The 25,321-nt window shown below is 38.3% G+C and overlaps 2 pseudogenes; both read left to right on the top strand.

The window, feature by feature from the left end:
- LOC107575946 (B-cell receptor CD22-like) overlaps positions 1–15,443 on the top strand; it is a 17,578-nt pseudogene extending 2,135 nt beyond the window's left edge.
- A 6,041-nt stretch (positions 15,444–21,484) lies between these two features.
- On the top strand, positions 21,485–25,237 carry LOC107575945 (B-cell receptor CD22-like; annotated as a pseudogene).
- Positions 25,238–25,321: the final 84 nt, after the last annotated feature.

The following is a 25,321-nucleotide window of genomic DNA, read 5'->3' as shown; positions in this document are numbered from 1 at the left end:
TCTGTGCACTAAAGGACTCATCAGTGATAATGAACTGCACTTATAAATACCCTACTGGATATAAGATCAAGAAAGTGTTCTGGACCAAACCACTTGTTAAACATGAAAAGGAAGATTCAAGTGATGAAGAAGATGAACATGAAGTGTTTCCAGATCTGTCTAAGGACCCTGAATACAGTCAGAGGCTTCAGTATCTGGGAGATAAACAGCAGAACTGCACCATCAGACTGAGTCATGTGACACAGAAGGATTCACACAAGTACTATTTCAGATTCACTACTAATAAACATAGCAAGAAACAGACTGGTGCTTCAGGATTGACTCTTACTGTGACAGGTGACTTTCATGAGGTTTCGCTCTGATTATTATTCAACATAATGCTCAGAAGAAGTGAATGAGAGCAGCACTAGATATAATGTGTGTTGTGTTCAGATCTTCAGGTGGAGGCACCTGAGAGAGTGACAGAGGGAGATTCAGTGCGTCTGACATGTAAAAGCAGCTGCGCTCTGACTGACAGAGCAACATTCATCTGGTACAGAAACTCACAGCCATTAACTGAGAGAAGAGACAGAAACAATCAACTCCTGCTGCAGTCAGTCAGAAGAGAGGATGCAGGCAGATACAGCTGTGCTCTACAGGAACACACTTACATCTCTCCTGCTGTTTATCTCAATGTCACGTGTGAGTACAGATTCATTAGTAGGCTACTTAAAAAAACAACAACTGGATATTGTGTTTAAAAAAGATTATTTAAATTGTGCTCTCTTTAGATCCCCCAAAGAGCGTCTCCGTGTCCATAAATGGATCTGATGAAATAGTGGAGGGAGATTCAGTGACTCTGAGCTGCAGCAGTGATTCAAACCCACCTGCAGAAATCATCTGGTTTAAGGAGACTCAAAGCTCAGCTGTTGGATCTGGACAGAGTTTCAGTGCACTACAGAGTGGACGCTTCTACTGTGAGGCTCACAATCAACACGGATCTCAGAGATCAGATGCTGTTACTATCACTGTTAAAGGTAGAGCAGTTCATTTACTTATATGAATCCTTCTGAACTGAGTCAAACTGATCAATTTCTCTTAATCTTTCATCTTGTCTCAGTACTATATTGGAATATATCTCATACAGCCATTGTAGTAACACTTTGTGGAATTGTAGCTGCTGTCATCATTGCATTACTAACCTGGTAAGAGTCAGATTTTTATTTTGTTATGTTAGTTATGTGGTTTAATATTGTGTGATGTTAATATAACAGAGTGTATTTTATTGTTTTCGAGCAGCTGTGTAAAAGGGAACAAACTGCAGTCCGAGGTCAGTCAGTTTCACTACAATATGGGCTCAAATGCACGCTTTTCACAATAGGGGGCGCTGAAGGGAAATATAATGTAATAAAAATTAATGAGGAAAATATAGCGAAATTACTGAAGTTCTAAGCGGCCATGCATTATTTTTTTCCCTTCTTGTTTTCTCGTTATAACGACTTATTTTCTCGTTATATCGACATAACGAGAGTTGTTTTCTCGTTATAACGACTCCATTTTCTTGCCCCGCTTATTAACTAACAATAATGTACCTCAAAGAAGCACAAATAAAGATATAGGTGCAAACAGAATACAGTGACGTCAACCTTGGTTTTAATAAGCAGTTATTATTTTATGACACAGAACACGTTGGTGAAACTCATGCATCTAGCAAGAACTTAATACACAAAATAGTCATATTGATTCAAGCATTTAACATTTATGAATGAATTAAATGTCAGTAGCCTAATGAACAATACTGTACAAATTATAGCGATCACGAGGTAGGTCCTATTCTATCCCAAACGCGTACAGTAAAGTGGACATACAGTATAGCCTACAACACCCCATCAGTTATATTCAGGTCAATAGTGCACCTGTTGGCGCAGTTTTGTAACTTAGAGAACAACTTTTTTTATGTCGAGATCACGAGAAATTAAGTCGTTATAACGAGAAAACAAGAAGGGAAAAAAATAATAATGCATGGCCGCTTAGAACTTCCGTACGAAATAGCCAAAAAATAAAGGAAATATTTTATTAAATGGATCTTTGTTCAACTACAATATTTTATTTATTTATTTATCACTAGTAGTTGACCCACCTTGCAAACAAAATGCATATTCGTTACATTATCGCATGTGCTTTGATAGTTTATATGCTAGAAAGCATTATAATAAAGCCATTCAGGCCATTCCATTCAAGCGATTCAGTCTGATTTGTGAAAGAATCATTCAGTCTGGTTTACTGAACCGGATCACTTGGAGTCACTAAAAAGATATGACTCAGATGAATGATTAATTTACAAATAACTCTTAGAGGCTACATCATGCATCAGATAAAGTATTGAAATGTTTGTAATCATTTGCTTTATTGTACAGTAAAATGTTGGTTCTGTTAATCTACTGACAGAGCACTAGATTTCCGTTTACCCACAAAAATGCACAGCTGAACAAACACGGAAATAGGTTTACTGATGCATTCTATAATGTATGCCATTCTTGTTTTATATGTTTTAATTGTATTACTCTGATCCTCCACTCTTCTGTCTTGGAATGCTGATGGCAACACTATTGGACATTTTTCTTCTTCTTTTCAGTCCCTCACAAACAATTCTGATGACATGAGCATAATATCTGATCCTAGTCTGTTCTCATATGTGTATGAGAATGTGGTGGTGAGTGTACAGCTTTTTATTCAAGCCTAGACAATATCATTTCAAGACTAGTTGTGTTTTCCTTTTTCTCCTGGTTCTCATTTATCTCTCTCTCTCTCTCTTTCATGAAGGCTGTTCATCCTTACAGTAAAACACCTGATCCTAAAATGAACATCCCTCTGTATGAGAATGTTACGATTTATGAGAATCTTCCAATTGTGAGTCAATAGAGAATATTATTGTGCTATTAAATATCCTATTCTGTAAACTACACTAATGAGCCTTTACATTATGTCCACCTCCCTAATAACCTGTAGCGGCGAGGCATTGATTCAACGAGGTGGCGATGGATCTTCTAGGCAGTGGTTCTCAACCTGGGGATATGCTTTGCGGTAGGGCTGGGCGCTAACGATAACGGTAATTATACACTCTAAAAAATGCTGGGTTAAATACAACCCAGTGTTAAATAGGGACAAACCCAGCAATTGGGTTGTTTTGACCCAGCGTCAAAACAGGGTTGTTGGGTAGTAACCCAACCGCTGGGTCAAAACAACCCAATTGTTGGGTTTGTCCCTATTTTACCCAGCACTGGGTTGTATTTAACCCAGCATTTTTTAGAGTGCATGGCTAATTTTCATATGGGTGATATAATTTTGCTCAATAAAATAACAAGAGTTTGATAAATGTTCAAAATAATGTTTATGCGGCAAAAGCGGAATGAAACAGAGCTACTCATTTGAAACGCGTCACATGGACCATTTGTCCGCTCTTTTTTTTTTTACAAATAAAACCAAAAAAAACATGGTGACTATAGTTAAACCATGGTAACCACAAAATAACCATAGTTTTGAAATACTAACTATAGTTTAACCATGATATTTGTATTAAAACGTAAATGGTAGTCAATAAGCCAAAGAACCATGGTTACTACAATTTTACTTTAATAAAACCACACTCTAAAAAAATGCTGGGTCAAAACAACCCAATTGCTGGGTTTGTCCCTATTTTACCCAGCACTGGGTTGTATTCAACCCAGCATTTTTTAGAGTGCATGGTTAATTTTCATAAGGGTCAAAGTTCAAATGGCACCGCAGCGCAACTTTACTAGAGCAGATGCGTTTACTCACTGATGAGTCTCGATCACACGAGCACTAAACAGTGCTGTGAGATCCAGTGTGAAGCACTTGAATTCAGCAAAGAACACAGATGACTCGGTGATTTAAACTAGTTTGAAGGTAGATGAAACAGCGCTGACAAACAAGAGAAACACTGTGTGGTACAATACAAGGCTTTCCCGTCTACAAATCACAATCATTTACCATGGATTTACTGTAGTGACACTAACTGCACCATGGTAGTGTGTCATAAATGTGGGATATTCACATCAAATCTTATTATATTATTAATATAAATATGTAATAAAGGAGTAATAGAATATAATTTCAGTATTTTCTGTAATTAAGCTATGGCGTATGTGCATTTATACTGAATGTACTGTTTTTCATACAAATGCCTAGAAACCATATAGTTGCTACTATGGAAGACCAATGGTTAATTTATAATAAATCTAAAACGGTCAGAATAATTCAATTTCACTGTATAAAAATGAGGTTGATACAATTTTTACAGATGTTATTGTTTTTGATAATGAACAATTTTACATCTGCATCCTAACTCAAGCAACTACAACTGTCAAGTCAAGCTACTGTCAAATGTGCATTTCTAAAGGTTCTTAATGAGTCTGAAATTTTCGAATGTGTTTTTCATATTCGTCATCCAAAACATTCTGTCATTCACAGAAACCTTGCACACTGAGTCTGATGCATATTAAGTAAAACAATACAAAGTGGAGTCTTAAAGCAGTGAGGATGATCCTCTCTCTTCTTAAAAAGAGAAAAAGAAAGAGGAAATATTGGGTCCATATAATCCTGAGATATAAAGAGGAAGGTATTAAGGAGCAGCGGGATTATCACGGGCGATTCAAAGTTTACTTCAGGATGTCAGTGGCTCAGTTTAATGCTTTGCTAGCCATAATAGAGCCAAATATTAAAAAGAAGACCACCAATTTCTGTGAACTCAGTGTGCAAGGATCTTTACAGTGCTTTGTGCTGCGAGACGAAGTGGATCAACTTGTCAGACGCCATTCTGGATTTTGGCTTTTGCTTGTATGGTAGCTCTGAATTGTCTAAATACCTCTCAAAATGCTTGCTACGGCTTGCTATTTAAATATATATGGACATAATGTAATCGCTCATCAGTGTACACCACTGCAGTATTCTGATTGACTATAATGAGTACCTTTGTTTGTTTTGTTTTTTAAATAGTTAAACTTTGTAAATCGATCTCCTTTTTGTCTTATTGGTGCAGCCTAACAGGAATATGCTGTAGTGGACGATGGCACACACCAAAATATTTTACAGCCTTCATGCTTTTCTGTGTGGTGGAACCCTGGATGATTGACAGGAGTGTCTGATGATGCTTTACTGGAGAATTTTGAAAAGATTTACGACAATGGATACAAGTGGAAGTCAAAGGCTTGTTGCCAGCTTATAATATCATCATGAGAATATGTTGTTGCTTTATGCATTGTGACTTGTTTGATCATAATTACTTATTGATAAATATGTTGTTTAATAAATTGTTTAATTTTTTTTTTACATTTAGGATTAATCTTTCATTCAATAAATGAGTGGTCGTAATACTAGTAGTGTTATTTGACACACTTAATTCACATTTCAGACAAAAATGATTTCATCCAGTATGCAATGCTCACTTCTCACAATCCAATCGATGCCAGTGGCTAAAATAAAGTCCCGCTCTATGCTTTATTCTTGTTTGATATGCCATTTCACTCTGAAATGCATCACAATATGGAAGTGAAGTTAGTCGCACCTGCATTTCAATGTCAACATTGAGGTAATCACTGAATCTTTACCTTTTTCTGGTCAAAAATAATCAAATTCCCTTTCAAGAAAAGTCCATTCACACTGCTGCCATATTTGTAAAAATCTCAAAAGCTGCTGGCCAAAGTCACATTTCAATAACATTTTAAATCTGCAATAAAATTAACTTTAACTGTCTAATAAATGTTGCTTCTTACACTTAAATAGCGTTTAAAAAATCCACCATGTTCCACCAATGCATGTGTGCAGTCCTGAATGTGCAACTGTTTTTATGAAAACCAGTGGCAAGTTCAAGCTCAAACCGGTGGTTTCCTGAAAACGGTGTGCAATGGGGTTTGAGATAGTTTTCTCTTGTTTGGTGGGTGTGTCAAAAATGTCAGCCCAATCAGCAGCAACATGTATATAAACCACGCGGTATTAAAGAGACAGCGCGCACAATGTAATTAACAACCAAATAAATTCACAAGAGCAAGTATATTGTTTGCACATGTTTATTTACATTAAAGGCAAAATAACTGAAATAATAAGAGCACAAGTATAGATCTGGAACTTCTTTAAGTCTGTCTAAATATCATTTAGTAATTGCAATGTCTTCTGGTCCATATCCTTTCCTTAGGAAGATGTGCTAGACACTGATTAATGTAACATAAAAATACTATACATATTTATATATTTTGCTGTTGTAGTGTGGAGTGACACTTTCATAAACCTTTCTACTTTATATCAGTACAAAGGAAACTGTATCTGTGACCATATTCAGAGAAAGATGACACTTCTGAGAACAAAACCAGTGACAGGCTAAACGTTATCTAGCATCTTCATCAGCGTGTTGTAAGTTCTTTGTTTATTTAATTTCCATTACTTTGTGTTTTATCAAATGCACAGTTACGCAGAATGTTGCGTATTGCAGTCACAACCAATGCAATGCTTTCCAGTGTTTTACAATCCTGGTCCACACCATGATAGCTGGTCTACTTATACAAATTAAAGTCAGTTACTGAAGCAATTATTTTCTCTGTCTCTTAAGAGCAGGTTCATTGTTATCGTTGTTTGAAAAAAACATGATGAGCATCTTTATGGACTGACATCAAGTTTCTTATCTGCTAAAACTCTGCTTCTGCTTTATCAGCACTAGTTGAGGTGTCAAAATCATATTAAAATATGTGTTAATCTCGTGGCATTTAGAGTGTGAAATCACCAACGCTGGTTTTATCCTGATTTTGTAGACTGCTGTCACCGGTCATTAGTGTTGATGAAACCGGTAAGAACATGATTTTATAATCGTACTGTCAAATATCTTACGTGTTGGAGATTGGTTGGGGCTAGTTGTCACAGGGCTGCAGTGGCGGAGCTAGAGTTTTATAGATGGGGTGGCCAAGGCTAATTCAGGGGGTCCATAGACCATGACAGAAAATCAATGTAGTACCCCAACCTGGCATAAAAAAGTATGAATAAATCCTATGATTGCATTCTTCACATTACCCCACATTAGTTAAACATACCATAACTTCAAATGTTAGGCTGATGATACACAGGCAGGGCCGGACTTACCCATTAGGCAAAGGTAGGCGACCGCCTTGGGCCCCCAAAAGCCAAGGGCCCCCTAAAATGCTTTTCATATAAGATGTGCGCATTAAGCACTGACATGCAAATGGTTGCCGTTTATGGTGTTTATTACCACGACAACCGTCCGAGTCAGTGGCGCCTGCAGTCTGTAGGCTATGCACTGTGCGTACCATGAGCACTCAGACTGACCTGAGATTTGCCCCGCAAACATTTCAGCAGTTATTTTAGGCCTTTGTGTCCCGTATTTCTGTCGACTGAACCAACCATGCCATTAATTATGAATTGATCAGTATTTTTCATGCCAAAGTCAATTTCTGCATATAAATATTAGGCCAAATAGAAGCAGAAAATCATGCTATGTGCACTTTCATGAGATCGGGTTAGCCTACAACAATTAATTTGTTGGCTATTTTAGAAATCGTAAATTATAATCGGGCCTTCCATCAATATGGTTATGAAAAAAAATGACTCGCCATCTCCTAATTAAATGTGCCTTCAGAGAGAAATGCAGGGATTACATAATGAAAGAGTTTATTTTATTAAGAGTCTATTTTCGATTTGAATTATTTCGTTTTAATGTAGTAATTTAAAGCTTTCTATATATTTTTATCATGTCCGAGTTTAGGTTCATCATTGTGAAGTGCTCCTGTTCAAGACCGAGACGGCAGAAAGCGTTTGTTTTCTTTATTTTATAAAAGCACAACATTTTGTTGATATTGTGAGTGCACACAAGTAAAACTAGACCCTTTACAGTTTAGAATGATGTATTACTCTTACCTTTATGAGCAAAAATTACTGCGTATTTTAAGTTGTTTCCACTGTTAGAAAAAAATGCAAGTGATCGCGCTGGCGCCTCCATGTCCTGCAGAGCACGCTTTAGCTTCCACTCTCCGCTCAAACATCGCACATTTTCAGTTTTATTTAAATTTGTAGTTAAAAAAAACTAAAAATAAATGTATTTTAAAGTTTAGAATTAGACAGCCTTTGCACACAGGCTTACGCTGGTAACACATCAGAGGACTTTCCTCGTCAGTATAGGCTATATGTTTTTCACACTTTTCTCGTTCTATATTTCTGACGTTCCAAAAGCGCCTACTACTGACAGAGAATGAATTTAGATTAACATTTAGTCATTTAGCAGACGCTTTTATCCAAAGCGACTTACAAATGAGGACCTCTGGATATGACGCTGAGCACGTGCACTCAACTTCTTTGGTCAACCATGGCGAGGCCTGCTCTGAGTGGAACCTGTCCTGTTAAACCGCTGTATGGTCTTGGCCACCGTACTGCAGCTCAGTTTCATGGTCTTGGCAATCTTCTCATAGCCTACTTCCAGTGACCAGTATGAGAGAGTGAGAGCGATAACACCAAATTTAACACACCTGCTCCCCATTCACACCTGAAACCTTGTAACACTGATGAGTCACATGACACCGGGGAGAGAAAATGGCTAATTGGGCCCAATTTGGACATTTTCACATAGGGGTGTACTCACTTTTGTGGCCAGCGGTTTAGACATTAATGGCTGTGTGTTGAGTTATTTTGAGGGGACAGCAAATTTACACTGTTATACAAGCTGTACACTCACTACTTTACACTGTATCAAAGTGTAATTTCTTCAGTGTTGTCACATGAAAAGATATAATAAAATATTTACAAAAAATGTGAGGGGTGTACAAAATAACGTTGTTACATTAACGAGCCTATGTTCCATTTCTGTAACAAATTAGATTAAATAGCAACAATCAAGAACGTGATATTAAGTTGCAATAGCCTGTTCCGAGAACATTTCAGTCACACAATGTTATACACACAAAGAAAATTTTGGATTTGGTGCTTGATGAAGTCACTGGCAATAAAACTTAGAAAAACATTGTAAACCAGCAGATTTGCAAACTATACAAGACAGGAATTTGGATGAGTGGCTTGCATGGCATCACTTTTCCTCCAGATATTTGTAATGTTTTACGGAGAAAAAATTAATTGAATGTTAATTTTAATGCAACAAATCCAGCACACACAAACAGAGCCGGTTGGCATAGACGGAGGGTGCCTTCAATTATATTTGTTATTTCTAGGGGGAATAGATGTTCGAGCACAAATCGAGCACAAATCAATTTGAACAAATTAGACTCACTTAAAAAAAAAAAAAAAAAACGTTTTTCTTTTGTTTTGTTTTTACTTAAAGGGATAGTTCACCCAAAAATGAAAATTTGATGTTTATCTGCTTACCCCCAGGGCATCCAAGATGTAGGTGACTTTGTTTCTTCAGTAGAACACATATGATGATTTTTAACTCCATTCGTTACAGTCTATCAGTCGTATAATGCATGGCAATGGTAACAACATCTATGAGAGTGAAAGTTAATGGGTGTGTTGATATCCAGCCGAAGAGTAATCAACCATAACTTCAGGCGAGCAGGCTCAGAAGTTGGGAATACGAGGAAAGTCACCACTCCCGAATGAGTTTGCGCAAGAGAACGCAATATTTTAGTTTAGTCGGTTTGATCAATCCGGATTAGCTCAAGTAAGTACCATTTTGATTAGCCGTCGTACCTACAATGTTTGTGCACTGTGTAAACAATGAGTGACGTATACGCATGAGAGATCACTTCCGGCGCTTGCGTAAACTACGCCAGAGCGCGTACACACCTCACGCACCGGATGCCGTGCGTGCGCCCAAAGACAGTTGGACGTAGTGGTGTATTAGAGGTCAAAAATTATATAAATACTGTTTGGTTTCTGGCACAAACCGATCATTTCGTGTCTTAGGACATCAATGTGTCGTCGCGAGCCGCAGGGTTTAATTTGGATTTGTCTGTGCATGTTTTTTTTTTACTCTCATAGATATTGTTACCATTGCCATGCATTACACGACTGATAGACTGTAACGGACAGAGTTAAAAATCATCATATGTGTTCTACTGAAGAAACAAAGTCACCTACATCTTGGATGCCCTGGGGGTAAGCAGATAAACATCACATTTTCATTTTTGGGTGAACTATCCCTTTAATGCTGCCTTGAAATTTAAGCTTGGTCAACTTGAAATAAGGCACGAACACTAACTCTTTTTTTATACTCTGCGGCTGCGGTAATGGGCTGGAGAGTGAAGTTTTCATTATATTTCAGAAGAGGTCATGGTTACATGGTTTCTTTTAACGGTACAAACCAAGCACAAATGAACGGCACCAGTTTGGAGGGATTTGGATGGCGTGGGGTGGAGAGTGACGTCACATGGTCAAACAAATAATGTTTAATATCTCAAAGACCAAACCAGCACAAACGTTCATTTTTGTGGCACAAACAAATGGCATAGTTTTGGTGATTATTGATTTTTATGGGGAGCCAATTTCACGGAGGTGTGTTGCATAAACTTTTCTGCTGAGCAATAGTAGTGATAATATTCAATAGACTTTCAAACCCAAGACTTTAAATTGTGTATCTATAAAGAAAGAGGTATTTAAAGGTGTGACAACTAGCCCCAGTGTATATATTGTAGACACTAGCAATGCACTGAACTCAGTTGAGGAGCTTTATAACAGTTTCTGAATATGAAATTGCAAATTACTGTTCTGGCAGTATTGTACTCTTGTCTATGACCTGCTGTCAATCAAAAGTTAGGCCAGGGAAAGACGTCGGAAGTTTCTTAACTCATCTAGTAAGAAAATTACGGTTACAGTGTTACTGTTATTTTCTTTGAAAAATGAAGCAGTATTGTCTTCTTATGTTTCATGCTGACTTTAAAGCTGAAAATTGAGCCACTGTGCATTTGTTGTAGGTGTTGCTACGGTGATGTCAGTCAGAATGGCTCCTCCTCTTCCTCTGATCTTTCTGCTCGTGATTCACAGTGAGTCTCTGCAACAGAAACACTTATTTTTTGCACACTTCATTGTTATGCACAAGCTACTGCTAATTTATTCAGTGTGATTTTTATTTAGGGGCTTATAGTCAGAAGGAGCATGTGAATTACATCCAGCCACACATCTGTGCACTAAAGGACTCATCAGTGATAATGAGCTGCACTTATACATACCCTACTGGACTTCAGATCAAGAAAGTGTTCTGGACCAAAACGAATGTTAAAAATGCTAAAAATTAGTTTCCAGATCTGTCTGAGGACCCTGAATACAGTCAGAGGCTTCAGTATCTGGGAGATAAACAGCAGAGCTGCACCATCAGACTGAGTCATGTGACACAGAAGGATGAACACATGTACTATTTCAGATTCATAACTGATAAAGATAATGTGAAATGGATTGGTCATCCAGGAGTGACTCTTACTGTGACAGGTGACTTTTTTAATGAGGTTTTACTCTTCTTCTGAGCATTATGTTGAGTAATAATCAGTGTATGACAGCAGCACTAGATATAATGTGTGTGTTGTGTTCAGATCTTCAGGTGGAGGCTCCTGAGAGAGTGACAGAGGGAGATTCAGTGCGTCTGACATGTAAAAGCAGCTGCTCTCTGACTGACAGAGCAACATTCATCTGGTACAGAAACTCACAGCCATTAACTGAGAGAAGAGACAGAAACAATCAACTCCTGCTGCAGTCAGTCAGAAGAGAGGATGCAGGCAGATACAGCTGTGCTCTACATGGACACTCTTACATCTCTCCTGCTGTTCATCTCAGTGTCATGTGTGAGTATATATTCATTAGTACTTTTTAATAACTTGTCGAGTTTATGTTTGGAGATACACTTTTAATTTTTGTCCTCTTTAGACCCACCAAAGAACATCTCAGTGTCCATCAGTCCATCTGGTGAAATAGTGGAGGGAGATTCAGTGACTCTGAGCTGCAGCAGTGATTCAAACCCACCTGCAGAAATAAGCTGGTTTAAAGGAGGAACGATTGTAGGATCTGGAAGAATCTACAGCATCTCAAAGATCAGCTCTGATCACAGTGGAGAATACAAGTGCAAGTCCACCAATGAACACGGAGAGAAATACTCTGATGCTGTGACTTTAAACATCATGTGTGAGTTTATCATAAAACACAATATGCCAATTTTCTATTTTCTGTTTTTATAATCTCAGTTCACATTAGCAATTTAAAAATGTGTTAGAGGTCTTAAATAATTAATATAGTGATTGTTTTTAGACCCTCCAAAGAACATCTCAGTGTCCATCATTCAGTCTGGTCAGTTCTGGGAGGGAGATTCAGTGACTCTGAGCTGCAGCAGTGATTCAAACCCACCTGCAGAAAACATCTGGTTTAAGGAGAATCAAAGCTCAGCTGTTGGATCTGGACAAAGTTTCAATGCACTACAGAGTGGACGCTTCTACTGTGAGGCTCACAATCAACACGGATCTCAGAGATCAGATGCTGTTACTGTCACTGTTAAAGGTAGAGCAGCTTATTTACTCTTTCTAAAGTGAAGCCAGTGAAGCTGTTCTGGTGTTTTACACTCTTGTCTCTGTTGTAGGACATCTGGTGATATTACACATATCTATGGTTTGTGGAGCTTGTGGAGCTGCAGTTTTCATCATCACGATGCTGATTGTGTACGATATGTGTGTGTGGTACTATGCAATGTCTGTAAATGAGTGAGAAGGTTGTGAATTCAGTGAGACTTCAGTGGTCTCTTTCTACACTAATAGCTACTCACTCAGGTATTGAATAAGGAAGTCTTAAGCTCAGATCATTGCTGGGGTAAACAATCTGGTTACTAAACACAACCTTGGTTCCCAAAGATAATTGGAACGAGCACTGTGTTTACCACGCTATGGGGAAGCTCAGTTTTCTATGAATATTGAAGCCTGATTTATTCATGTTCATATAGCTGCACAAATGGCATTTCAGCCCACCAAAACAGGGGGGCTGACTGCCTATATAAGTTGGCGCTGAGTGCCATTTCATCAGAATCTTTTGACTGATAAGTGGCAGCATCAACTTGTAGCAGCTTGAAGCATGGCTGGGTACGCAATGCTAGTTCCTGTAATCTCAGGGAACCGAGGTTGCATTAGTAACTAACATTTCCGTTCGATGCGGTTCACTCAAATTGTGTTTACCACGTTATGGGGAAACAATATCCAATAGCATCATCAGGGCATGAGGGTGGAGTTCTCAGACAAAAATAGCTGACACCAACAGGGAGCGGAACCTGCTTGACCAGTTGCAGAGTACGCTATATAGCAGTGAAGTGGCTCTGCAGGGTTAAGAAAGGTGAACATCCCACGGCTATGGGTGGGCAAAGATGCACACAATCACCTCTTCTATTCGGCGCTGTCAACAGAGGCGAGGGCAGCCAAGACTGAAAAGTAGACACAGACCAAGAAGGGAACACTCCACAAACTAGTAAGTGCATTGTGAAGAACAGAGCAAGTCTCTGAGGGGGGCTCGCTGGCAGCGCCTTGGACCAAGCGGCAACCTTCTGGTCTCTCTATTGAATCCAATACTTAAGTGACTTAAACTGCAATTCATCAACAGGCCTCTAGAGACTGGCTCCAAAAGGGAGTCAATCCCATAGACCCCCCCCCAAGCTAATACGCCCAAATTTACAGCAGAAACCGTTTGTTTACAGCCTGGTACAAAAAGTGTTCTATATAGTTAATTTTGCCATTCATTAATTCATTATAATTAATTATAAGAGTTATAATTTATAACTTCCGTTTAAATTATATTAAGCCTTAAAGTTTTGCATAATTAAGGGCATGGCCACTTGAGTGACAGGTAAATTGCCTGCTTGTTGAGCTAGGTTGGCGTGGTTTCAACAAGCAGGCACCTCAGCTCCACCCACGTCCTGCCTCTTTGCCCATTTTCGGTTATCCGGGAGTAATGCGCAGTGGCGCACTGCCAAAATGGCAACGGCCAGCTCCACTCACTTTGGGCTTCAAAAATTCTCTTCAAAAACCTCCGGGTGACGTCACAGACACTACGTCCATGTTTTATACAGTCTATGCCATGGATGCAGAATCCATTCGTCAAGGGGCAGGCTCATCCAGAACAAACCACTCCAAGCCGAGCCACTCAACAGCCTTGGTGAGGACACATATGAGTTCGGTGTCCAGACCAGGTGTGCTGACATCTGGCTCACTATACGACAGGTGGGCAGAGTTATTCATGGAATTCACTCAATCCTCCACATTAGAAGCTGCCAATGACAGCGTATCATCGGTACAATCCTCTGTGGAAACCCCAAAAAGGGACAAACCCGCTTACACCTGATGAGGGGCGCTGGTCCGTGAGCTGATTAGGACCCATCTTCTCTGCCACATAACTCCAATGTTTTTTCCTCTGAGGTTCCTGAGTGGAAGAAAACACAAGGGGGAACACAAGGAGCAGGGTTGATTTCTTTAACTAAAGCGATCCGCGAGTGCAGCAATGTGAGACTCATGTTCTCTCAATGACAGTAGCTCATCTCAGTGAGCGCAGTCTCTGCCTGGGCTTGCCAAGTAGGCGGCATACTCAGAGTGCTCATCCAAGGTGTGCAGGAATGCCCTGCATGTGCCACATTTGCAAACAGCGCTAGAAATATGCTACACAAATATTAACAAATCAGGCTCCATTATTCGGAGAAAACAGATTTTCCCAATAGCATGGTAAATGCAATGCGAGTAAACTGTACCAAAATGGATCACATTCAAAACGGCCCATCCTATAAAGAAATGTCATTGGTTCAAAATCATAGCTTCATACAAGTCCTGATTGGCTGTAATTGTGTTGGTCTTTGCAGATGGATTAAAAACAGAAATGGTGCACAAAATGCTCAGGTGAGAAAAAAATATTTTGCTATCAGTAGTTTACTGATCAGGTAAATGAACTGGTCACTCAAGGACTGAAAGTCTGAATGTAGTTGACTTTTTATCTATTGAGTTGTTTATAGACATTACTTATTTTCTCTCTATTCTTTGTTTTTGTTTTTTTAATGGCAAAGATGAATCATAATGGCCAACACAAAGCTTGCGATGTTGAAATGACTGATGCTGTGTATGAGAATGTAACTGTAAGTATTTTTGCTACAGATTTCCTATAAAACACTAAATTCTCCTCACCTTTGGCCAAAAACGCTCTTCAATGTCAGTGTAAAAATGTCAAATGTCTAACCAATAATTATATGAAAATTTAAATAACACAGTGCTGAATATACTTTGTCTCTTCATTCATAAAGGCTGCTCAACACGGCTCTAATACCTGTAAACCTGAACTGAACTCTTCTGTGTATGAAAACATTCCAGTAAGTAAGAGCACTTACTATAGAGACAAAACACAATCTAGTAGCCTTTCCTAATGACTGATGTTCTCATTATGATTTTTTCCACTTTCTTTCTTTCTTTCTTTTTAAGAAGAAGAAGATGATGTAGTGTTTTGGACTCTGAGAAACATTTTACAGCTTTTACAAATCACTTTGTGGGTGTAGACGTGAATGATTGACAGGAGTGTCATGATATGGCTGAAGTAATTTGCAGATCATATGGGTTAAAATAGCAGTTAAAGGTTAATGAATTGCAAAAGTGTGTAATCACGTAAGCCTCTGGTATTGTTCATTTGGGAGTCACACTTGTGTTGTTCGCGGTCAAAAGTAAACGGACACCTGAAACGTAACTTCTTTTTTTTTCAGTAAAATCAATGTAATATATTTTTGTTCAATAATATTTTTTATTTTGAGATAATTTAATTGTACTGGCAGTATTTCATGTTAAAATAGAGATAATGCCTTTAAAATCCAATTTTTGAAGTCAGATTAGTACCATCTGGTCAGAGTAAAATAAGAAAAGCCTCTGCAATTCCATGGTTTAGCCACTAGATTTCCTATTTGTTTTTAGACAGTTTTTTTTTTTTGTATCTGGAAATACATTTAAACATTCTCAAACAACTTTTTGTAAAGGTTTAGATTTTTTTTTTTAAGGTTTGAAATATCAGTTTTGTATTAATTTTACTATAGTCAAACCTGAACGCAGAGAAAGACATTTTATTATGCATAACATCAAAGTTTTAAAAAATCAAGAATGCTTTGTCATAGATTACTCAATCTGATTTCAACCTCTTATTTGAGTGTTCTGGCTTAATTTTGCCATATTGTTTCAGCCACTCAAAATCATTTGTGTGTGTGTGTGTGTGTGTGTGTGTGCGTGCCTGTGTGTCTGTTTTTGTGCAAAAACATGCTTTGTGTTACAGTCACACTAGTTCATATATTGTACGTGTGTCTGTGGGGGGTCTATTTTGCACTCTTGATATTTTAGAGTGTCACCCCTTCATTGTTGTGCACATTTTTTTCTGCATGATGAATGATTTGTATTTTTGTATACACAATTTGTATATTTGTATATTGTATACACAAAAAAAAATCTTTGTATTTTTGCATATTTCCCATTAATTTCCAATGGCGGTCATTTTTGACCATGAACAACACAAGTTTGACTATTTTTTTTCCGACCATTTAGCTTTTTCGAATCAAGTCCATGATTTTTTTTTTGTTAGTCATCAAGTTTCATACCATTCCGATGAAGTAGCTATTTTCAGAATTTAAAAAAAATATATATATATATATTCCAGTCTAAAATGACCAAACAACGCCAGAGGGTTAAGTACGTTCTCCTTTATGCTTTATATCATGTTTAAAGCCTATTTAATTTAAATTTTTAATTTTGTTAATCTAAAGTATCAGTGTATTGTTCATGTTTTGCATTAAAGGCTGGCTGTAGCTGCTCAGTTGTACACTTTTCTGTCATTCAGTTCATTAGAACAGTACAACAAATATTAAAGGGGTCATATGATGGCTATTTTAAAGATCATTATTTTGTGTATTTGGTGTAACAGAATATGTTGACATGCTTTAATGTTCAAAAAACACATGATATTTCAAATACTGTACATTATTGTAGTTCCTCTATGCCCCGCCTCTCTCGTTTTCTACAAAGCCCCTCCTTCCGACAAGCACAGTCTGCTCTGATTGGCCAGCTGACCCAGTGCATTGTGATTTGCCGAACACCACAAGCACACGTTGGAAATGTAACGCCCCTTTCCATAATCGCAAGCTTCAGCTTTCAACATAAATGTAAAAACAGTACATAATGTCCTTAGTTTTGCCATCAGTTCAAGCCTGAAAGGGGAACAGAGTCACGTGATGGACACAGTGATGATGCTCGTATGTATTTGCAGTACACAAGCCATGATTAAGAAAGCTGACTCCACTGTGATGTGACCCTGTCTCTCTCTCACTAACGCACACACACACACACACACACACACAGTACGTGATACTCCAAACAGCGCAAAACTCCGCATTTGAACAGTCAATTGCAAATACTTAAGCTATTAAGAAAACATACTTACAGTCGCTGATTCAGAAACGCCAGATTGTCATAGCAAAGTCGGAATTGACCCATTTTTTTTTTGAAATAGCCTTTTTACAGCCAGCCTTGTAGGCTACTCTCCTAGGTTCACAAAACTGTCGTCCATTAAATGTGCTGCACAAATTCGAACATCTGGGTTGTGCTGTTCTTTTGTAAATAAATCTTAACCAATGATTCCTCATTGCATCTACTTTCGGAAGGCCAAATAAAGTGCTTTTGCTTTCGTACAGAAACACACAGCGTCTCCCTGACATGGCTACATCAACACTACTGCGGTTCCTGAAACCACGCCTTCTTTCTTTGCGTGCACATTTGGGTGGCATTATGCAAATATTTCCACATCGTGACGTAGACATGTGGGGGCGTGTTAGAATGAAGCATTTTAGCCCGGTCTGGATCAGCCTTCTCTTTTAGATAGAATAATTCACTTTGTGGGAGACTTTGAGCTTTGTAACTCTGCAGATTTTATACATGCACAAATAGCTACATAACACACTAAAGAAAAGGAAAAATAGAAATCGTATCATATGACCCCTTCAAAGGGTTAGTTCACCCAAAAATGAAAACTAGCCCATGAATTACTCACCCTCAAGGCGTCCTAGGTGCATATGACTTTCTTCTTTCAGACGAATCCAATCGGAGTTATATTAAAAATTGTCTTTGATCTTCCAAGCTGTTTAATGGCAGTCAGCGGGTGTTGCAGTGCATCAGTCCAAAAGAAGTTAAATAAAGTGCATCCATGCATACTAAAAAGTGTCTCGGATGGCTCCGGGGGGTGAACAAAGGCCTCCTGTAGCGAATCGATGCGTTTTTGTAGGAAAAATATCTATATTCAAAACGCAATAATCACTTTAATGTAGCTTGCGCCAACAGTTGTACACAGAAGCAGCTCCGGGAGGATGACGTATGAGTTCAGTGTTGCGCGTGCGCCGGTGAGTCTCATGAAAACCAACGTTTGTTAACAGGAGCAAAGGAAGCAAAGTTTCCTTACTTTAGCAAAGGAAAACCAGTCTCCTCTTGGCTTATATTGAAATCCTCCGACATTCTTCTTTACAAATCCTCGATTTGTACTTCTAATTCGTGACCGTTGCTTTGTTTTGATCTCTCCGCTGCACTTCCGCGTTCGTCACTTCTGAGCGGCGCATGTACAACACCAACCTCATACGTCATTCCCCCGGAACTGCTTCTGTTTACAACAGTGAGTGCAAACTAGATTCAAGTGATTATTACATTTTGAATATGGATATTTTTCTTTAAAAAAACGCATCGATTCGCTACAGAAGGTCTTTGTTCACACCCTGGAGCCGTGTGAGACACTTTTTTATGGATGGGAGATTTTTATTTAAGTTCTTTTGGACTGAAGGAATGCAACACCCGCTGAGTGGCATTAAACAGCTTGAAAGATCAAAGACAATTTTTAATATAACTCTGACTGGATTCGCCTGAAAGAAGAAAGTCATATACACCTAGGATGCCTCGGGGGGGAGTAAAACGCAGCCTAATTTTCATTTTTGGGTGAACTAACCCTTTAAGCTTAACCCCACACAAGACCTCACTAATTTTCAAACCCTGGCTACCGCCATGCATGCAGCAGTGTGAAAATATAGATTTTCTATCTTGTAAGCGCCGCTAGCAGCCTACCCAGATAGCAACATAGTGTCGGCCCAGATCCTGCCCACATCTGGCACATGTGGAATGATGATCTGGCCCACATGTAGTGTGGAATGATGGCACTTGGGCGGACCGCTCCTGTTTGCAAGGTCTGGGCCAAAAGCAGGCCATAGTAATGCCACATGTCAGCCAAGAGCAAATAAATAAACCACACTGGACCTTATCTGAGTCAAAAAATCTGTGTATATTTAATATAGAGTCATCTTAGCCTTAATAAGCCCGTTAACAAGCAGGATCACTGAAGGAAAGAAGAGAGCAGAAAAAAGAAACAAACAGAAACACAGCAACGACAACTATCTAATGTTTGTTTCATTTATAGTCACTATAATGGTGATAAGTGTTTATTAGTGTTCCATTAGTTGGGCTCTTAACTCTTATCATTAAACGTGTTTTCTTTGGCTGCTGTGTTTTTGCTTTTGTTTTTGCTGTGTGATTTTGCTTGTTAACAAGCTTAGACAAGCTGGGAGGACTCTATAAATAATATATGAAGATTTTGTGGCTCAGATAAGGTCCAGTGTGGGTTATTTGTTTGCTCTTGGCTGACATGTGGCATTACTATGGCGTGCTTGTGGCCCAGATCTGGCAAACAGGAGCGGTCCGCCCAAGTGCCATCATTCCACGCTACATGTGGGCCAGATCATCATTCCACATGTGCCAGATGTGAGCCGGATCTGGGCCGACAATATGTTGCTATCTGGGTAGTGAGCCTACATGACAAAGACAAAAACAAAACATTGCGCTTATGTAATATAACGAAAGCAAACAGGATGCGATTTCTGCCATCTCAATCTCTGTGAACTTGAGCGCGAAACTCCGAAACTCCATGTATGCTTGCCTTACAGATGAAAACATATCTATAGAGAGTGAAATGTCTACTTTCGAATTAACCAATTAAAATGGAAAACAAATATTCTTAGATTATGTAATTGAATACAGGCACGTCCACTACTGCGGAGATGATAAACAGCGGTGTAAAATCCAGGTTCAGAAAGTAAAAGTCCTCCACAGTATTTTGTTCCAATCACCTGGATTTGCTAATTAGTGAAGTTTTTCAGACAGGAGATCAGAGAAGGGACCAAGCCATTCCTTTCAAGTCACAAGCAAGTCTCGAGTCATATCCCAAGTCCTCAAAGAGTTAAAGTTAATGAGATAATTAAGTGACTAATTAAATGATGATTGCACATTAGTGATGAACACCTGCTGTTAACAATCAACATCATTGAAGAAAAGAGAAACACAAGAATGACATCTGAATTCAGCCACAGCCTAATGCCGAGTTCACACTGCACGATTTTCAAACTCGTCGGATCGCCGTTGTTTTCACACTGCGTGACTATCTGGGGTAGCAGTCAGTTGCTGCTGTGTTCACACTGCACGATGGATCGGCAACAGGGGGTTTCACACTGCATGACTTCACTTTACCTATCTGTGGACAATCCTGTCTGAGAGATGAAATCTGAAAAACTTTGCATGTTGTTCTCTTTTCACTTCCTCGTTTTGCCCCTCTGTTTCACTAATTTTCATGCACTGGCAGATGCTGCTTCATTTGCTCTGTCCTTCTTATGAGGAGATATTTTCTTATGTTACAAAAAAATACTCTTTGAATGGATTTAATCAAATATGGTTTTGAAGCAGAAACCGAGGGTAAAATGTACTTGAGAAGAGGAAGATAAAGCATTTATCCTAAAGAGAAATAATCTTATGATTGTAAACTTCTGTTCTCACTGTATTGCTTCACCCCTGGAAGACGGTAAGAAAATTTCTCTATTTGTATTTTACAAAGTTTCATTTTAAAATAAAAATAAGAAATGTCCTAAAATTTCAGGTCTAGAGTTTTGCTGACATGATTTCTGATCATATATATATACACCTTGCTACATGTTCTGTGTTGGACTAACCGGGACTTGTCACAACATATATTGCTGCTGTTTTGTTGGTTTGATGGCTTCTATTGTCCTCATGTGTAAGTTATTTTGGATAAGTGTCTGCCAAATGATTACATGTAAATATATAAAAATCATTAAAAAAGAAAAAATGGTTACACTTTATTTTAAGGTGTCTTTGTTACGTAATTATACATTTAAGTACTGAGTAATATTAATTAACTACATGTACTTACTGTATGATTAAGGTTACTTGCATGTAATTATGCATAATGTATTGTTAATTTAATAGTAAGTACATGTAACGTGTAACAAGGACACCTTAAAAAAAACTTATATTTTAGGGCCTCTAATGAAATTAGAGTGAAATTTACTCTAATGAAAATAATCTCACAATAGCCTGATCTAGTTCTTGATGGACTTCATGACATTCACCTTCACAGAAGCTCAAATAAGGCACGGTACATCGATTCTGTTGCAGGTGTTGCTATAATGATGTCAATCAGAATAGCTCCTCCTCTTCCTCTGATCTTTCTACTCATGATTCACAGTGAGTCAGAACTATTTCTGCTTTTCAACATCCTCCAGCTCTACAGATGCTGTTGATTTGAATAATAATGGGGGGGGGGGATGGGATCATTTCAGATGCTTTCAGTGGTTATTGGGATGTGAGTTACAGTCATCCACACATCTGTGCACTAAAGAACTCATCAGTGATAATGAGCTGCACTTATACATACCCTACTGGACATCAGATTATGAAAACGTTCTGGACCAATGGGTCTGTAAAGGGTGTAGAGCCTCCAGATCTGTCTGAGGATCCTGAATACAGTCAGCGGCTTCAGTATCTCGGAGACCAACAGCAGAGCTGCACCATCAGACTGAGTCATGTGACACAGAAGGATGAACACATGTACTATTTCAGATTCATAACTGATAAACCTGATAAGAAATGGATTGGTGTTCCAGGAGTGACTCTTACTGTCACAGGTGACTTTAATGAAGTTTCACTCTTCTTCTGTGCATTATGTTGAGTAATAATCAGTGTATGACAGCAGCACTAGATATAATGTGTGTGTTGTGTTCAGATCTTCAGGTGGAGGCTCCTGAGAGAGTGACAGAGGGAGATTCAGTGCGTCTGACATGTAAAAGCAGCTGCTCTCTGACTGACAGAGCAACATTCATCTGGTACAGAAACTCACAGCCATTAACTGAGAGAAGAGACAGAAACAATCAACTCCTGCTGCAGTCAGTCAGAAGAGAGGATGCAGGCAGATACAGCTGTGCTCTACATGGACACTCTTACATCTCTCCTGCTGCTCATCTCAATGTCATGTGTGAGTACAGATTCAATCATATTTTTTGGCCAGTTGAGTAAATGTATTCAAATATCACATAGAGAATTCGGATTTTGTAAAAGTTGCAAAAATGCTAAATGCAAAAAATCTATGTACTGGACCTCTAGATCCTCCAAAGGAAACTTTTGTTGTGGTGAGTCCATCTGGTGAAATAGTGGAGGGAGATTCAGTGACTCTGAGCTGCAGCAGTGATTCAAACCCACCTGCAGAAATCAGCTGGTTTAAAGGAGGAACGATTGTAGGATCTGGAAGAATCTACAGCATCTCAAAGATCAGTTCTGATCACAGTGGAGAATACAAGTGCAAGTCCAGAAATAAACATGGAGAGAAAGACTCATGCTGTGACTTTAAACATCATGTGTGAGTTAATGACCATTTGTACACTGTTCAAAATTTCCAAATTCATAATTTTCTAAAACTTAATGTGACATTTCTTTTTTTTGTCCTTTTTTAGATCCTCCAAAGAGTGTCTCCGTGTCCATAAATGGATCTGATGAAATAGTGGAGGGAGATTCAGTGACTCTGATCTGCAGCAGTGATTCAAACCCACCTGCTCTGAACTTCATCTGGTTTAAGGAGAATCAAAGCTCAGCTGTTGGATCTGGACAGAGTTTCAGTGCACTACAGAGTGGACGCTTCTACTGTGAGGCTCACAATCAACACGGATCTCAGAGATCAGATGCTGTTACTATCACTGTACATGGTGTGTATCACTGAGCCATTGTGCGACTGGATGAGCTATGAAAAGAACAAAATGTGTGGGGTGAATCAAGAATTATAATATTAATTTAAAATGTTTTATTAATGTGTTTATAATATTTCCTAAAGACAGCAAAGTTTGGTGCATGCTCAGTTTGGAGTTGGAGCAGTCACTTTAAGACACAATTCATGGCTCCAATATAATTATTCACATCTTTCTCAACTGTTTATGTTCCTTTAATAAAACATAACCAACATTTGTTGAGGATATGGGTATTTTGACAATTTTGTAATTGAAAAAAGTGAAAGTGAAGTGATGTTATATATATTATAAGTAATTATTCAATAAAGAGACCAATGAATGAATGTCAGTCAGTCAGTAAAATGAAGTGAAAGTTAATTTTTAAATTTTGTGAGTGTGTGGCTTTCTGTGAAAGACAGGAGAAAGCGCATGCTGGAGAAGTGCATACAGATCAGAGGCGCACAGTAAAGAACGAATCAGAAACACCCAAGTGTTTAAGATATGCTTTTCAAACTACACTTAACCTTAGTTTAATATTTTAGCTATAAAACTGGATCAGTCATTACTATGCATTTAGACTGCTTTAATTTCCACACTTTATTAATCTTTTGAGCGGTACGGTCCCACATGTGAGATTTTTATTTCTGGGCCCCTGGTAGTACAGTCCCACATATGCACACGCAAGATGTCTGTTAAAGATCTCTTGATCTGCATCTGCTGTGTAGAAACATCTGACTGACGTCTGTAAGATGTCAGTTTTACAAAAATTCTAAATCATAAACTTCTTAAAGACATAAACATCTAATAAACGTCTATTTGACATCTGATAGGAAATGTCCTATGGACATATTGCAGATGAGCAAACACTCTAAAAAAAAATACGTCTTGCAGATGCAGAATGCAGATGTCAGATAGACGTCTCTGTGATGTACGTGTGCTATCAGGGGAACGTTCAGGGACATCACATAACTGTCAAATTCAAACTGTGCTTTTGTGCTTTGGCTGGTGCTGAGCCAGAGACAAACGCACTCTGTGCTTCTCATATAATCACAACTATGCAGTGTTTTCAACCACAGAATGTTTATTTTAGGTTTCAGACATTTATATACAGAAATTTCACACATCACAGAAATTTGACGTCTGCATTTACATCTGCAAGATGTATTTTTAGAGTGTTTGCTCATCTGCAATACGTCTATAGGATGTATCCTATCAGATGTCAAATAGACCTTTATTAGATGTCTTTAAGATGTTAAAGATTTAGAATGTATGTAAAACTGACATCTTAAAGATGTCTGTCAGATGTTTGCACACAGCAGATGCTTTCCAGATCAAGAGATCTTTAACAGACATCTTGTAAACGTACGTGTGCTATCTACAATACATTTAGAGTTTGTAAAATACACACAGATGTTTATGGAAGCAGCAATAACGATCCATTCAAATGTAAAAAAAAAAAAAAAGGGGGCACCAGTCATGAAATCTTTGACTATGAAGATAAATGTGATTGTGTTTAAATGCAGCTGTACACTATGAATCATGGTTTTGGTTTCTCATAGTGTATAAAGATAAAAGCATTGTCTTGTTACTTGTCTTGTTGTAGGAAGGAAGTTTCGGTATGCAGTTGCTGGAGTCATTGGAGGACTGGGAGGTTTAATCTTCATATTCATCATTGTGTTGCTCATGTAAGTTCATGTTGTGTGTCAGAAAATACATTAGTATACCAAGCTTATTTCCTAAATGTATTTTAGATGATTCTTTATTACAGGAGGAAAAAACCGAGACCTAATCACATCGCACAAAAGCAGGTAAATCAAATGATCAAACGAGCATTAAGCAAATGTTATACACAAAGGTATTCATCCCTTTTACCATAAATAAAAATAATTTTCTCTCATTTTAGGATGATCTTTATGTCAACGTATCAGCTCATGATGGGTCTCTGTCTGAATCTGATGCCGTGAATAAAAACGATGCCCTGTATTCCTTAATTACTCTCAGCAATGTCAGTCACAATCAGACTGAAGGAAAAGCATCTGATTCTGAAGATACAGAAGAGATCCAGTATGTAACTGTCTTGCATCATAGAAACAAAGAGATGAACCAACCGGAAGAGAAGGAAAGCCAGTACGACAACATTAGAAAATACCGGAAGGATGCTGCAAGGAGGTGAGAAACATCATGGCATGTTCATAACATAATAAATCCTATTAAGATTGAATCAGAACACTGTTGAGCACTCTTGAATGCCGT

This window comes from Sinocyclocheilus grahami, unplaced genomic scaffold (assembly GCF_001515645.1).
Source record: "Sinocyclocheilus grahami isolate Dianchi unplaced genomic scaffold, SAMN03320097.WGS_v1.1 scaffold3033.1, whole genome shotgun sequence".
In the NCBI taxonomy this organism is placed as follows: Eukaryota; Metazoa; Chordata; class Actinopteri; order Cypriniformes; family Cyprinidae; genus Sinocyclocheilus; species Sinocyclocheilus grahami.
This window is presented reverse-complemented; position numbering and strand designations above follow the sequence as displayed.